Below are 18,008 nucleotides of genomic sequence, written 5' to 3' on the forward strand. Positions count from 1 at the left end.
TTTGCTGTGATGTTAATTTAATATGGAGTGCGGATGTTCGCTTGTTTTGTTAATGAAATTTTTATTTTGGTATTCTGATTCTATCATAGAATATGTGAGCATTGACAGGGTCTTTAAAAAAATGTTGATATTTGTAAAATAAAAATCTCTGTCACAAACCCCACACTATTTGAACTTTCTGGAGAGGTTCAGGCAGGCAATGGTTGAGTCTCATAGACAGAAAGACTGACTGAGTCAAGAAGTTCTTAATTTGCGTTACGGTCAAGCTAGTGGTAACTCTCACGTCAGGATTCAGTCCAAATTTTTGCAGTGAGATATCCTTTCCATGCTGGGGCGTTGACCTGCCTTTAATAAAATTACTTACAGGGATCTCATTGTGACATATCCAATAGCTCTCACAATCTACTGGAGAAAGTAGGTGTAATCAATGAGTAGGCATCCCCTGCCCATGATGTGAGATCTGAGTGCAAATCATGTACCCTGGAGGCCAGAGGCCAGCTCAGACAGACAAGAGAAAGTCACCAATGAATCATAAAAGGGTCATAGAAAAGATTGGAGAAGACTTTTGAGGTGCTCCAGTTGTACAGCTGTGTTTCCCAGAACTACTAAGATACTGTGCAGGCATCTCAGAGCCCAATCAGGAGCTTGTGGGGGTTCTACCCTCTGATTCAGTCACAGCTGTCCCACTGTCCCTTGGTTTTAAATATAGGATTTCACAAACATTCCCCTTTGATAGGAATGTCCACCATGGGACACAATGTTTGAAACAATTGATCTAAGCCAATGCCCTCTCTTTCTGCAGGGGGGAATACCCAGCCCTAGAGGGTTGGGAGGGGTCTGGGGGGAATCTGTGTCCTGTAGGAGTCATAGCAACAGCCCATCTCCTGACTCTCTGTTCTTGGCCATTGTTGGCAAGGTCAATTAAAACAAAGACCCAGTATCTTACTACCGTTAATGCTTAGGCTTACACTAACCCCATGCTGTAGACCACATTGGTAGACTGAGGACGTAGGATTGTTGAGAAATATGTAATTTATAGACAAGCGAGACATTTGAGTGGTAGGGAGAAATGTTTAAGGGCCTATGAACTCTCAAAAGACTTTTTCTTTACTAAGATTTCATTATTTATTTATTTGCTTACTTATTAATTTTTAGAGGCAGAGAGCGGGGGAGAGGGGCAGAGAGAGAGAGAGGGAGAGGGAGAATCTCATGCGTTCCATGCGTCCCATGAGGTTCCATGCTCAGCACAGAGCCTGATGCAGGACTTGATCCTTCAATCCTGGGATCATGACCTGAGCCGAAATCAAGAGTCAGATCCTTGACTGACTGAGCCACTCAGGTGCCCAGATTATTAAGTCATTTAAAATTATTATTCATACTTCATTTCTATGCCTTCTGTCCATTCCTGCTATCCAGCATCACCTCCTAAGCAGTCTCTTTGTCTTCTCTTTTGCCTACATCAAATTCATCTTATACACGACCACAAAAAAATACCTTTCTAGCATGCAAATCTGACCATGTTACTTTCCTATTTGGAACCTGCATTTTCTTTGACACGATGATGTCTTGACATCTTAGTGGTACCACAGAATGGCTTTCCCTCCCCCTGTACCCATTATTACTTCTCTGGCTTCATCTCCCATCGCTACTACCCTTGTTCTCCGTGTTCCAACCGGAGCCATTTATTTTCTCCTCCCCCCACTCATCCCTGCTTCCCACATGGACCCCCAGACGCATGTAATTGCTACTGTCTGAAATAGCCTAATGCCACTTCTTTACCTGGAAACCTTAAGCTTTAAGATTTATCCCGAGAATTGCTTATATCAGGGAAGCTGTATTGTTTTGTTTTGCCTGTAACTATCATATGTGAGATAGATGTTCTCTAGCATGCCTTTATTTAGCAACTGTCAAATTCCAGTAAAACCTATACCTGCGACCATATCTCCCATTTGTGGACATTTCAGGACAATACGTCCTCAAATCTTGTAACACGTAACATAGGGTTTGGCACAGAAAAGGTGCTCAGTAAACATCTGAATGATCTTAAATGTCTCTCTTTCTTTTATTTTTTTCAATAATATTTTTAAATGTTTATTTTTGAGAGGGAGAAAATGAGCAGAGGAGGGGCAGAGAGAGAAGGAGACAGAAGATCTGAAGCAGGCTCTTCATGGGCAGAGCCTGATGCAGGGCTCAAACTCATGAACCATGAGATCATGACCTCAGCCAACGTCAGATGTTTAACAGACTGAGTCACCCAGGCACTCCCAGTATCTCTATTTCTGATCCCACGTATTTGTCAGTCTCTTTGTTTGAAAGAGATAAAACACAGCTCAAACAAACTCAAGCCAGAAGAGGGATCCAGGGGAAGTTTACAAGGGTATTTAGTTATATCCTCAGGACTTCATGGAGATTGGACTGCTAGGGGATTTAAGTCCCATTCTGCATCTCTCTGGGGCCCTAGTCTCTCTCATTTCTTTTTTAAAAAAATAATGTTTATTTATTTTTGAGAGAGAAGAGACAGAGCATGAGTCGGGACGGGGGCAGAGAAAGAGGGAGATACAGAATCCAAAGCCCCAGGGTCTGAGGGGTCAGCACAGAGCCTGATGCAGGGCTCAAACTCACGAACCATAAGATCATGACCTGAGCCGAAGTCAAACGCTTAACCGACTGAGTCACCCAGATGTCCTCCTCTCATTTCTGTTTTCTTCTGAGGGTCTGATGAATTCCTTCTTCCTTTCTTTCTTGGGATCACTTTTTTATGCTTCTGACTACATATGGAGGGAAATGATCACTGTGGCCCTGGTTCAGTGTCCCATCTGAGCTGAGCCTAAAGCTCCTGAATGCTGATCTGGAAGAGGAAGAATCTGATTCCTTCTACTTCTCTAACCAGGCATCATCTGAGGGACAGGCATGGCTGTGAAACCAACCTGGAGGCCACACCCACCCATTTGGTTGGGTCTGATCCAAGCAAAGAGGCTACGGACTGTACAGATATTTCAAGTGGATCTGTTCTAAACGTACAATGTGTATCAAGACTAGGTACTCTAGAGTGAGATTGGCATTTCCCATAGTGTTTTCCAACAAATACCAGTTCCACAGGCTGATGACAGTTATACGAGAAAAACAGAGTGTTGTGACCCAATAAGTTCTAGGAAGATTCTCAGTTAAACAAACTTAAACAGGTTTCTTTGTTGCAAGACTGCTCAAAGACGTAACATCCATACGTGATTTGTGAAATGGGAAAAAAAAAAGGATACCATTTGCTGTATTCCCTAAACTTATTCGCCCAGGGACACGTTTCTTTCTTCCCCCCAAGAAGTGTCTTTTAGCATTAAGGGTCTGTAGAATATACTTGGAGGATACTAGAGTAGCCCAGGGCTAATTATCTCACCCTGTTGGTAGAAATACATACTAATCAATATGTTATATTCTACCAATTTATAGTAATGACATTTCCTGGACTGTATTTAGGAGTCTTTGAGGGGCAATAAATTCCTCTTCTTCTCTTCCCTCCTCCCAGTGAGTGTGAACCATGATTTCCCCAGTGACCATCCCTCAGGTGGAATTTCTCTCTCTCCACTCAGCTTTGGGCCTAATTAGATGTCGGCCAGGGTTTTAACGGATTCCACCTAGGACGTGAGCTCTAGTTCTTTTTGAGAAGAGTTGTTTCAGCAAATAGAAATGAGCTGGGAGAACAGAAGCAATAGTTGTATACAGGGGCACAACACAGTGCATTTCCATGATGTTTTCATGTGCATGATTGGTTCAGATCCATTCATCATGTGCTTATCGAGTGCTCGCTTGATTTTAGATTCCAGGCTAGGCTTTGCTGAAACCGAGATAAACAAGAGCAGACCTTACCATAGGGCAGCTCAAGTTTTGGTGAAAGAGACAGATGTGTCAGCAGATGATTTCTGAATGTGAAAAACACCTTGGTAGAAAAAAAGCAAATGACAAAGAGCTAGCCCAGAGACAGGGATGATTTACTCTGGGGGAGGCTGTAGAAAACACTCTTCAGAGCAAGTGACCCCTGTTCTCTGTTTTGATGAAAAGGTATGTGTTCTCAATAAAGGAAACGAAAACTTTTTTTTATGTATGAGGGAGAAGAAAAGGGGTCAAGGACAAAATCGTGGGTTAGACTAACAATTAAATGGCTGGTAAAGGAAGTGAATCCAAGCCAGGGAACTGAGAAGGAATATCTAGAAAGTTGGGAGAAAAATTAGGGAGAGAGATATCTAGGTAGACAAGGTAGAAAGTTCCAAGAAAAAAAGAGGGTCAAAAGCATCAATTGCTGCTGGAGAAAATCCAATAAGATGCTAAAGTAATTGGTTTAATGTTAATACTCTTCTTAATCTTGAGCTTGAGTACATTGGAGCTTCCAAAGACAAGATGACAACGATTTAGACTTCCATCAACTTTTTCCATTATAAGCACCACTCCGTGAAAACCTGAAATGCACCTATGATAACACAGCCTAGACTGTTGTTACTGAGTAAAAGCAAATTTTAGTTAACAAACGTATTTTAAAACCTGAAAATAAAGGTGAGGGAGGGATGAAAGTTTAAAAAATCCTTGGTGGGTACTGAGAATATGGAGACCTGATATTTACACTGGATTCTACCATTGAGCAACAGTACGGACTTAAGGAAATAATTTCATTTCTCTGGATCCGAGTTACCCATACCGTGAGCAGGTTTAACTAGAAGATCCCTAGCGTTCTTCCAGAGAATCCTAAGTCCCTGCCATGTTTATGCGGGCTGACAGAGACCCATACTTCCATGCCATACCACAACGGTCATCACATATTAAAGAGGAAGTAGAATTTCAGACAGGTTGGAGATCCTTGGACAAAGCTGAACCTATTTGGGCCTAACTAGTCAGTAACCGGAGAAGGTAGAGGAAGCAGGAGATTGTTTGTTTTCTCCCTCAGTGACACAGAGGGAGAATCCTACCTCTGGCATAATTCGCTGTGTAATCTATGACGAGTTTTTTTTCAATTCTGTGTGTCAGTTGTCTATTGTTGCACAACAGATTTTCACCCTAAAACACTGTGACTTAAAACACAGATGAGTGTTTCTGCAGGATAGGAATTCAGGCTCAGCTTGGTGGGTAGTTCTGCCTCAGGTTTCTCCTAAGGTTGTCAGATGTTGGCCAGGGCTGCAGATGGCTTGACTGGGGTAGGGATTTGCTTCCAAGGTGACTTCCCCACGTGGCTGTGGCTGTTGAAGGGAGGCTTTAGACTTTTCCCACATGGGCCTTCCGACAGAGCTGATTCAATACGTCCTTCGTACATAGAGTACCGGGCTTTCCCCAGAATGAGCAATTCAAAAGACTCTGGAAGAGTGGGATTCCCTTTTAGAAACTGGCCCCAGAAGTCAAGTCATGTGCCGTTATTTCCACTATATCCCACTGGTCATTCAGGTCAGTGCCGATTCAGTGTGGGAGGGGGCCACACGGGGCAGGAGCATAAGCAGGAAGCATCAGAGGCCACCCTGGAGACTGGCTATGGCAGTCTGTCAACATCACCTTCTCATGGCACAGTGGAGGTGCCACTCAGTTCTTCTTCTCATACACATGGTGCAGGCTATGCCAACTGAGGAGATGTTAGCGCTTTCTTCTTGCTGTTCTCTCTTTCAAAGCGGAATCGAATAAATGAGATTGTGAGGAACCAAAGGAACTGTCCTGAGAACACGGAGAAGGAATTCCTTTCTGGCTGGGGAATACCTTCAAGGAGAGGGTGGCATTTGAACTGAGCCTTTGGGGGCGTGGAGAGTTTTAACAGTCAGGAAAGGTGAGGATGGGATGGGGTAGGGTGGTGGGGAAAGTCATTCTACCCAGAGGGCCTGGCATGACCAGACACTCGCCTGGTTGCAGAAGTAGAACTGTCCTGGAACGGAGGGGGGTGTGAGTGTCTTTATAGGATATGCCACACCAGGCCGAAGGAGAAACCAGAGGGTGAGGCTAGAGATACAAGTTGAAGAACCTACTATGCAGTCAGGTTCCCAGACACCAGAGGTGGGATTGATGGCAAAACTTGTTTTCTGAGTTGACATTCCTCTTTGGAGGTGGTATGTTTAGTAAATGGTTTCCCGTTGGTCACTTGCAAGAAGCTTCTATAACTTCTCTCATACGTGCGGGTGTGGCAGACAGCCTGCAAGGTGCCCCCTGCTCACCCTCATCTCACGGGGACCCTCTCCTTCATGCACAGGGGCTGGACCTAATGAGTAGCCTCGAGAGAAGAGGATGTGCCATGAGTGGCCCTGTGGAGAAGTCCATGTGGAGAGGAACTGAAGCCTTCAGCCAACCAACGAAGAAAACCTGAGCTGCTCAAACAGCCGTGTGGGGACTGGATGGGACTGGAAGCTAAGCCTGACCCAGAGGAGCCTCGAGAAGATAGCAGTCCCTTCCCGTGGACACCCTGATCCCGGGCCTTTGAGTCACTCTGAACGAAGGCATCTGTTATGCCACACCTGGACTCCTGACCCACAGAAACTGTGGGATAATGGATGCTTACTGTCAGAAGCTGCTACATTTGGGGATCAGTTGTGACCCAGCCACGGATGGATAATACACACGTGTTACCTGTACAATGACCTGCTACAAATATGTCTTCAAATCAACTTACCTTTCTTAATAGATAGACTTATTTAGGAGGCAAAAATGCACGTTAGAAGTACAAGAGTTCGTATCAGCTTCCACAAATAGAAGGTTGACAAAATTATCCCGTTTTCTATATACTTTGAGGAAGACTAGCTGGTCGAAAGACTGGGGTTTTCCAGGCCCTGATTTGAATTCCCTGTTCACTTCCTGTTAGCTGTGTGTGGTTAGGAATATTCCCTTTTGCTCTAAGACTTAGTTTCTTCATCTGTACAAGAGGAAATTTATCTCTGTCTTAAAAAAATTTTTTTTTGAGGATGAAAGAGACCATTCTCACGAGAGCACCCAATGACGACGATGTTGATGACGATATGATCACAACTACCACATTTTAAAAATCCCTAAACACACACCAAACACCGTGCTAAAAGGATTTCATATTGCCCCCAAACCTTCGGATGTCACCATAGACATTTTGCCACCCAATAAACTCATCTGGAGAGGTTGAATAACTCCGTTGAGAGCATATAGCTAGTGCAATGGCAGAATCAGACTTAAACACAAATCATGTTCATTGCTAAGTCCCTACTCTTCACCATGATGGATTACAGACTACACAGAGCAAACAAACAAGCAGACAAACAACAACAACAACAAAAAACCATGTGCAACCAATGTTGGTTCCTTCATCGTGCTTAAGAATGAAGCTTCACGACCGACTTCGGCTCAGGTCATGATCTCGCAATTTGTGAGCGTTCAAGCCCCGCATGGGGTTCCATGGTGACAGCTAGGAGCCTGGAGCTTGATTCAGATTCTCTCTCTCTCTCTCTCTGTCCCTCCACTACGACAACTCTGTCTCTCTCTCTCAAAAATAAATAAACATTAAAAAATTTAAAAGAAAAAAGAATAAAGCTTCAGTTTTCCGCGTCTACTTACAGTCACATTGGGTGCTTGTTCTTCTCAGCCAGGTTCAGCTCTCTCTCTCAGATCACCCACTGTTTTCTCACAGAGCTGTGGTCAGGACCCCATTTGTCGAGGTTCACAGGAGCTCGTCAAACATCACCCAGGGTCATTTGGAGCTGCCTGTAGTAATGACAAAATCCATGCCTTCAATTTGTTAATTAACCAAATACAATGAAGTCTGTAAATTGATCAGAGTTGGATCTCCTATGGAATTAACTGGAAAATTGTGGAGAGGACTTGGTGATTCATTCCCACTTTATAAATCTTACTGGGAATTTTATGAATGACCCAAATGAAACCCAGTTGCGTTAAAAAAAAAAATTAGTTTAGAATGTGAACACCACTTCAGCCTTTTGGTTTTGCTTTTGGTTTTGGTTGGGAGCATGTGGCATTCCAGCCTCAGTGTCCTGTGTAAAGAGGGCTCTCTGGCATTCTGGGGTAACAGAGTTGTGACAAATGCCCGGTGGCAGTATTGTGAGTGGGCTTCTAGGGAGCTTTTATAAATTCTATTAGCACCCATTCTGGCCAGACGCCTCCAAACATTACTATTGATGCTATCATTTAATGTAAGCAGCGCTATTTCCCCCCTATCTTATAGGAAATGCAAATAAAAGCATTCTTGGAAGCCTTTGACATGTTTTTGACCTACTTCAAACCAATATGCAGAATCAGAATGCTTAATATGGTGCTAAGAAAACTTCCACAGCTTTTCTGCCCCTCAGCCCATCTATACGGAAATTCTGAGACAGCCACTCCACTTGAGCCTCGCGTGCATTGGTTCCACTGGCTCAGAAGTGATCTGATAATCTGAGATCATCAATGCTCTGTCTGATCCAGAGCCCTGAAACCTGGTCCTGGTGAAAGAACAGTGGGTAAGGCACCTGCCTTTGCCTTCAAGGAGCACACAGGTGAGTGGAGAATGTGGACGTACAGGGCAGGTTCGGAAAACGAGTTTGACGTTCGTGTGCGGAACAGCAGCAGCATATCAACGAGTGTGATTATTTCTAGCCAGGTGGCTTTCTGCCCAGACTCTTCTTGAGGTGCTAACTCTGGAGCTGAGCAATGAAAGAGAAGACACGGTCATCAGGCAAACTTGAGGGAGCAGCAGAAACCTGGAGGACACATCCAGGGCGTGAAGGGGGCTGTCAGTGGCCCGGGATGGCTGGGACACTTTAGTTTTCTGGGTCCTGACATGTTGGAGGTGATAATTGTCCCATAATAGCACTTCTGTTGCACTGGCTCAGCTGGAATCTTTGTGCTGGTGGATTAAGAGTGCAATTAATACCAAAAGAAATGCGATTAGCTATTTTACATTGTGTTCATATATGCAAATTAGAGAGGAGACTTGATATGATTATGTAGAAACCTGAGGTTAATAAATACCAGTTTGTGATTATCTGTACCTTCCTGGAGAAGGGTGGGTTGGAGTCTACATTAATGGAGTAAGTGGGAGAAAGCCCTGTGTGTCGGCTCCTGAGCTGTGTGCTTTCCACCCAGTTTATACCTGACTCCTCTGACCATGCCGAGAAAGCCCTCTTATCCCTAGTTTACAGTCGAGAAGTCAAAACCCAGAAGGGGAAGTCATGTGTTGAAATTGGCATGGCCAGTGCCTGACCAGCCTGGATGGCACCTGACTTGGTCTGACTGAAGTTCACGCTCCTTCCCTTCCCCCTGCCTTTATTCTATTATTACTTGAGGTTTTCATGATTTCGGGGGCTATCAAGCTGGATTCAAATACTAAAAGCTGAAAATTTATTGATTTTTGTTGTTGTTTCAATATACTTCAATAAAGTAACTGTCAAGTCATGAAGTCAGAGTATGTACAACTTATGAGAATATTTGATTTTAACAACCCTAGATTTTTTTTTTAGAAAGAAGCAATTAATTTCAGGCGTGAAACTAAGCCCACTCATATTTACCCTTCAAAATCAGAAACCACCAAAATTTACAATAGGGAAAGTTGATAAATTATGCTATGTTACTATCATGGAGTATTAAGCAGCAAATGAAAATATTGTGTTCAAGGACTTTAAAATATACACAGAAAATAATGAAACAATTTTCTCGGAATGCCTTTTAAAATCTTTTATAACGGACAAGTTTTTTTTTTTAACGTTTATTTATTTTTGAGACAGAGAGAGACAGAGCATGAACGGGGGAGGGGCAGAGAGAGAGGGAGACACAGAATTGGAAGCAGGCTCCAGGGTCTGAGCCATCAGCCCAGAGCCTGACGCGGGGCTCGAACTCACGGACCGTGAGATTGTGACCCGGGCTGAAGTCGGACGCTTAACCGACTGAGCCACCCAGGCGCCCCTAACGGACAAGTATTTTAATAGAAAATTATATTTTAACATTACTTTTAATCGAGCAGACAGAATATAAAGATTCTGTGTGGATTTTACATTCCCCCATCATCAAAATCGGGTCGTTTTGCTTTAAGAACAAAGTACAATAAATATCTCTAAATAATAATATCGGTGCATGATTAATTGGCCATCTGATTTATACAGGCAAGGTAAATCAGTTCCAGGATATTTGTAGTAAGAACAATAAAGCAGACGTCGGAATGGGTCCCAAAGCCAGCAATTACTCCAAGACACCTCTTATTTTCAGCCACAGTTCCCGCATTTACTTTTGTCTCTTTTTCTTTGCCCTTTTTGGTTCGTCTTTTTTTTGCACAGACTTGTGCTGTGCCCCATCTGCTATGATTCACCCTGTTCTAATTATGCAGCAGGCATCCTGTCTCTGTGAACCAGAATCTTATCAGTTTTTTTTTTTTTTAATATATATAATTAATCAGGGACTCCCAGGTGAAAGAGGCAAATGCAACATTTTTAAAAGAGATGTTGCTGGAAGTAACTTGCACAGGCCTGGACGCACCTGGAACTCTTGTTGATTTGGGGCAGACTTGCATGTGTTAAATATCTTCGTTTCCTGGAAGGTTGCTGGGTTCAGGGCCAGAACCGGAGCAGAACTCCTGGAGCAGAACTCCTGACATCTTTCCGTGGTGGGCCTTTTGCTAACCGTGACTCTTGGGCATGTCCCTTAACCCCTTGACTCACCTTTCCCGTCTCCTACGGTGACAGATAATTTCTGATCTTCCTTCCAGGTCTGATCCTTCTTCCAGACCCGACTCCTCCTTCTTAAGCGAATCACTGTTCCCTTAGATTCAATGGAGCCATGTATCTTATTCAACGGATATTATTGGAGCACCTATTTATAGGTGACCCAAGTTTTGGAGACAGGGAATCGAACTATAGTTCTGCTACTGAACAACTAGGTCAGGCCTGACAATTCCTTTCTATGTTCCTACTTTCTTACTTAGCGAACGTTTACGTCACTCGACTAGGTGCCAGGCACCGTGTGCAACACTTTAGAAACATTAACTTACGTTCTCCATTTTACAGATAAGGAGACTGTGACACTGGAAGTTTCAGTAACTGGATGCTATGGACTGAATTGTGCACCCCCCCCCAAATCCTTGTACTGACACCCTAACCCTCAGAGCCTCAGAATGTGACTATACTCCGAAAACAGAACCTTTACCATAGGGATGAAGTTTAAAAGATCTTAGTGTGAGCTCTAATCCAGTGTGACTGCTACCTTTATAAGAAAAGGAGGGCCGGATGCCCAAGGAGATGCCACCAATGTGTGCAAGCAGGGAAAAGACCACACGGGGACAAATTAGCTGTGTGCAAGCCAAGGAGAGAAGCCTCAGAAGAAACCAAGCTTGCCCACACCTTGATCTTGGACTTCCAGTCTCAAGAACTATGAGACAACACCCTTCTGTTGTTTAAGCTGCCGGGCAGCGGTGTTTTGTCACAACTGCCCTAACAGACTCATGCCACCCCCCACCCCCAAGCCCGCAAAGTCACAGAGCTGGAAGTAAGTGCTGGAGATTGGACCTAGCGTCTGTGCATTTAACCACAACACTCTGCTGTCTCTTGGAGATAACAAATACACCTTCCCTTATAGCCAAATATGAGACGGTAGAAAGAGCCTACTGTTCAGAATGGAGTATATCCTGCCTGGACCGTCATTCACCGTGTGACCCTAGGCAAATAATGGAAACTCTCTGATCTTCAGTTTTCTCGTCTATAACATCGAGGCGAAAATACTCACCTCACTGGGTTGTTAGTTGGGTTGGAGTACGCAGCACCTGTGTAAAGTGACTCCTCAGGTACATGGTACACAGAGAGGATTTAAATGTCACCCTCCCTCTTCCCACGAGTTAATGGATACGGAGTAGTCGAGAGGTCAGAACCGCAAGGGAAGGGCCGCAAAAGGCCCTGATGATAACACCTGCCTTGTGTGGCATGCCCTTCACCTGCCAGGCAGCTTGCCTATCCCATCTCCGCGTCCTGTGAGGTGGCCCAAGGAGATTGGTGCATTTCCTCATTTTAAAGATCAAGTAAGAGAAACTCAGAGCGTTTCAATAACTCACCAAGGTCATAGAAGGTGCCCGGCCGAGGAAGGATTTGCCCATGGTGGTTCTTAGGCCAAAGCCTGAATTCTGCTGCCTTTCTATTTCCTGTTAGACTCCTTGTTAATCAGTTCCTAGCAAAGCCGTGAGCCTCTTTGTGTGGCTCCCACAATCCATAGACTCTGGCCTATGCACAGAGTACGTTCATATTTAAATGAGTGACTAAGCACATAAAGATGATGGGTGTACTCACCTCTGATCCTGCCAAGCTCCTCAGGTGGGTGAGCACAGGGCTCTAGGCTGACCTTGGGCCTCTGCGGCGCCCTTCCGGAATGGGCGTGGCTCGCAGGCCAAGTGTAAGAATACACACGGGCTCTGATGCAGCAGGCTGTTCCCGCAGCCAACAGGCGCCCCTTCTGAGGCTCCAAACAACCCCATCACATTCTCATTCACACTGTTCCTGAGCTGCTCGGCCCGCTAGGTCCTCTAGCGGACGATAAAATAAGGAACTTCCTGACTCTTCTTGCCCTAACACCGTAACACTTCCTTTTTAGCATTCAGGGCCTCTGGCCTGGGACCAGATCAATATAGCCTGATCTCTCACGGAAAATCACTTCAAAATGATGCGCCCTGGGCAAGGCAAGCAGCTGGTCAGATTTTCTGCAGATCAATGGCTGCGCCCTCAGGAGACTAGGGTGTGCTGTTTCCTTAGTGCAATTTGAGGCTTGCACTTAACCTTACAACAAGGGTGCCCTTGAATGCTTAAGTAGGTGGCTTTTGATCCGGGTCTTGAAAAGTAAGTAAGAACTTTGCAAGAAGGGACAGGAAGGCTGGGAATTGAAGAAAGAGAGGCTACTGTGTGTAAAAACGAGCAGGTGGATTGCCCAACCAACGAAAGCAAAACTGGTGATTTACTGAGCACCTACTTTATGCTTGGCACTCTATAGGGCATCTAACTCTTCACAGAAAACACTATGAAGTAGCTACTTTTATCTTCCATTTTATAGAAAGAAAACATGAGCTTCAGGCAGTTCATGGGACCTTCGCGAAATGACATAGCTGTTCACTGATGGGGAGTTTAAATGTCGAATTGGCCGAGCCAAAGCCCGCTCTTCCTAGAAAGACAAACAAAATATAGAGGATGTCCTGTTTAGCCCCCAGACTCCAGTCTCAGGTACTTGTTTAAGGGAAAGGAGGCTTATCGGTTTGTTTTCCAAGTGATGGTTTTAGAACTCGATGAGTGGCATGGCCAGGGCCACAAGGTGGGACTTTATCTCATGGGGAGCTGTGGCAACTCTGTCCCCTGTTTGTGGTACTTGGAGAAGCTGACCACTTTTACGAGGATCAGAGGGCAGAATTCCAGACATTGAGATGGAATCTTGGGAAGAGACGTCGCATGATATATCTGTACCCGAGTGTCATCTGGATCCCGACCCAGCTGGCATGGTTTCTTTCAGTTATTTATTCTTTACTCGCCAAATATGTAATGTGCCACTTCCCGGGCACCAAGCACGTGCTAGTCACCGGGGCACCGAGTTCACACATTGTCTTCCCGCTCTGCCAGAGTCAGGCGACTCACTCTTAAGCGTAGGGTGGGCAGGGCAGGCAGCAAATGAGTCCCCAAGGCGACAAGCTTGAGACTGCCAGAAGAAAGTGACGATGTCTTAAGTGGGGTTGTTGTGGGGAGAAGTCCCACAGCGTGATGTTCCCGAAAGGCTCCTGGAAGGAGAGACAGGCTGCTTTGCCATCTGGCTTCGGAGCCGGGACAAGATCCAGACAGCAGCCCGAGGACCTGGGAATAGGGGAGAGGCGAGCAAAGGTGGGGCCAGCCTGAGTACTTGCAAAACCAAAGGCCACCCAGGCTGTCTGTTCCTGTCTCATGTGCCACCTGGGGCTTTCTGTCTCCGAAGACGTTGGCTTCTCCCGTCCTCCCTTCTTTCAACCTTGCCAGACTTGTAATCCATCTGGTAACGTGTGGGTTCAGGGTGGATTTCAAGGACTCAAATAGATTCCATGCCACGTGGCTGCTCAGAATTACCTCCCGCTCAGTTCAAAGCAATTTTTATTGAACTTTCGCTAGAGCAGCCAGGCATGGGCAAAGGTCCTCATACACAGGAGGCCCTTTGGAAACGTATATTCCATAGATATGCATTTGCACACTCCTCCAAGTTACTGCTTCGCCTTCTCCGACCCCCTTTTCTTCTGGTGATCTCCTCCCTCACTGTCTTTGTTTCTCCCTGTGTCTCTCTCCCTGTCTCTCTCCCTGTCTCTCCCTGCCCCCATACACTGTCACACACACGTCCACCTGATTCTCGTTCCTCCTTTGTTCCTACCTCTCTCCTCTCTCCTCCTTGCTAACCTTCTTTTTCATTATGCATAAGTGCAGAGTGGCAGTACCCTGGAACCAATTTCCTGTGTCTGTAAAGCTCCCTGTGCCAGGCAGGGATCAGTCTGTCCCAGATCATGACAAGTTAGGAAGCATCTTTTACATGTACACAGGGCTTTACAGTTTTATGAGGGGAATTCTGAGTTTTGCCTCAATTTTCTCCAATAATTCTTGCCACAGCCCTGGAAGGGAGGGATTCAATAACCCGCCTGTGTTTAGTGAGGACCCACCAGGCATGATATAAGAAGTGAGTTAGAATAGCTTAAAAGCCAGTTGGGAACCTGTTAAAATTCCAATTCCCAGGATTCCCCCACAGAGATTCTGATTTAGGAGACACTGAGACTCTGCATTCAACAAACTCTTCAGGTGATTCTGATGACACTGGCCTATATTTAGAGAGAAGTGGTCTGGGTGCTTCTCCAACCTTGAGGTACACAGAGGTCACCTGGGAAACTTGATAGAATGCACTTTCCAATTCAGTAGGTTGGAGGCAGGGCCTGAGATTCTGCATTTCTTTTTTCTTTTTTTTTAATTTATTTTTGAGAGAGAGAGAGAGAAAGAGAGAGAGAGAGCGTGGGGGAGAGGCAGAGGGAGAGGAAGACACAGATCTGAAACAGGCTCCAGGCCCTGAGGTGTCAGCACAGAGCCCGACGTGGGGCTCGAACTCCCGGACCGCGAGACCATGACCTGAGCCATAGTCGGCCACTCAACCAACTGAGCCACGCAGGCACCCCAAGATCCTGCATTTCTCACAAACCCCCAAGTGATGCTGATGCCCAGGATGACCCTTGGGTGAACACTGGGTGCTACACTGGGCATAGCAAGCGTCTAATAGTTTTCATTCTTCTTCCCTCATAGATCTGGAAGTCACAGAGGTCAAGGCCGCCTCCCCAGATTGGTAGAACTCAGTAGGTGGTAGATGTGGCCTCCCAGCCACGATCCTGTGGCTTTAATATTTCACATGGAGATTCCACGTGGGAGGACAAGGAAATGGTGAGATCACATGAGAGACACACGTTGGAGGCACGATATCAGGTTTGCAGTCTTTGGACAGTCCTGCTCATGCTTCTGACTGGACCAGCCAGCCTGGCTGCTGCCTGGGCTCCCACCACTGCCCTGCATTGCCCGGGGCTGGTTGCCATCCGTCTCCCCGGGGAGCCCAGGGCCCTAGAAAGATCATTGCTGGTGGAATCCTGTAGGCCTGAGTTAAAATGTTGGCCCTGCCAGTTCGAAGCGTATGGATATGGTATCGAGGTTACTCACTAAAGAGGACGTTTCAGTTCATCTCCCTGAGCCTCATTAAGTTTCTTCTTCGTAAAGCCAAGGTCATCTTCTGCCTCCCAGAAGACCGTCAACATAATGCAGGATCCTGACAGCGTGGGGTGAGTGTCAGGGAACTCTGAGCTCTTACTGATGTGGGCAAGGTGATCGCAGGGGTTGATGCCCAAGGTGGTGGCAGAGTCAGGACACTGGCTCAAGACCCCCTCGCTCAAATCTTCGGCTTTTCACTGTTGTGTCCAGTCCCTGTTACTGGTGAGCCCTGAAAGGGCAGCGACTGTGGGGGGCTAAACATCATAAAAGCGCTTCAAAAGGTGGCTGGTCCGTGGAAGTGACCAGTAAGGGTAGCATCGTCGGGAGCACCATTGCTGTGGCACCTGCATTTGGCACGTGGTGCCTGGGACACAACAGAAGCCTGACGCTGGGGGATACGTGGCAGCCATAGAACCAGATGGAGAACCACCGAGTGGCTTCAGGGTTTACTTCCACTTAATTTCCGGGCACTGGGTGAATCATCCTTGGGGACACATATTACTGTTTGGACACCTGACTGTTACAATCTTGAGTGTCCTCTTACCTGAAACACATCTCTTTAGACATGGGGTATAAAGGAAGCCAAATAGGGGCTTCCTGTTCATTCTCCTGTGATCTGATACCTTCCGGTTGTGCAGTATCATTCTAGTCCCCTGGATCCCGGCAGGGGTCTCCACTGCAAAATACAAACGATCACACCCATCCTGTAGAATACTAATGATGGTCAAACTGTAAGGAACATAACAGTTGTCATTGCTAGATAATCAGGCACTGTGTTCTGGTGTATGGAGACTCTCTTCTTGAAGCCCAGGAGCCAGGTCTTATGAATATGCTCATTACAGATGGGAAACTAAGGCATTAGAAGTTAAAACGTCTCCAAGATCACAGAAGTGCCTCATGACTTTTACTTGGAAAAAAAAAAAAAAAAGAGTAGTCCAGTCCAGCAGTTACCTTTACTTGTATTTCTCAGGCAATCATTTTCATTGTCCTTGGAACAAACCCAAAATCCCAGGGGTGCCTGGGTGGCTCAGTCGGTTGAGAGTCTGACTTTGGCTCAGGTCATGATCTCGCAGTTCGTGAGTTTAAGCCCCACATTGGGCTCTGTGCTGACAGCTCGGAGCCTGGAGCCTGCTCCCGATTCTGTGTCTCCGTCTCTCTGCCCCTTCCCGGCTCATGCTTTGTCTCTCTCTGTGTCTCAAAGATGAATAAACATTAAATTTAAAAAAACAAAAAACAAAAAAACCCCAAAATCCCAGCTCCTTGGTGCAGCTGGGTGCATACAAGGTCCTACATGATACAGCCTATGCTCATCTGTCCACCTTTCACTCTTCATATATCCCCTCGGTGCTTGGGCCATCATGTCCCCCATGGAACACCAGTTGACTATTCCCCTTCCTGGCCTAGTGACATCCTTTCTGAGGGACTGTAGCAGCCTCACTGAACCTTTCCTGGGAAGTCTGTACGGTGCCGTCCAGGGAATCCCCCCTCCACAGATGGAGTGCTCCTGACCATGGCTTCTCGCTCATTTTCTTGTCTGCCTCCCACACCGGATAGTGAACTTCCTGAAGCCTACTTTGTTTCTCATTTTACCCCTAGTGCCCAGCAAGGCACTTGACCTTAACAGCCATTTCCTAAATAGTTGAGTGAATAAGTCCACTATTGCTTCCAACTTTGACCTTGGCACTAGAGTCTGAGCTTAGACCTCCCTGGAGCCACGTGATACGCTGATGCCGTTCACCTTACGTTTACATGTGTTACTTTTCTGGGCCCCAGAAACCCCATTCATGGCATTCATTTCTTCCCACGATGTCAAAAAACTGGTGTTCAGTGAATAGACGCTTTTAATCGAGTCAGAGGATATTAGACTTGAAAGAATTATTCATGATCATTGAGTATAAATACCTCTGTTCGCAGATAGGGGACATGAGTATATGGAGTTGATTAATTTGCTTATAAAGTCTGAGGGGGAGAGAGCATGAGCTAACAGTGTCACAGGCTGTGGTGTCACACTTACCTGGGTTGGAATTCTGAGGCTGGCACTCATTAAGTTTTATAGTCTTGTCTCATTTCTTCAACTTCACTGAATCTCAGCGTTCTCATCCTGATCACATATCGAAAACGTCAGTTGAGAGGCTGTTTCTGAAAGTCCCTAAAACTGGCAGTGCGGTGAAACAGGCCTGTTCTTATCAGCCCAGACAGGTTCTGATCCCTGTTCTGCCTCTGACAGGGTGACCCTGAACAACTTACTTAACCTCTCTATGCCTCAGCTTTCTCATCTATAAAATGGGGATTATGCCAATTATACCTCCTTCATTTGATTATTATGAA

Source organism: Prionailurus bengalensis, chromosome B1, assembly GCF_016509475.1.
Source record: "Prionailurus bengalensis isolate Pbe53 chromosome B1, Fcat_Pben_1.1_paternal_pri, whole genome shotgun sequence".
NCBI classification, from domain to species: domain Eukaryota; kingdom Metazoa; phylum Chordata; class Mammalia; order Carnivora; family Felidae; genus Prionailurus; species Prionailurus bengalensis.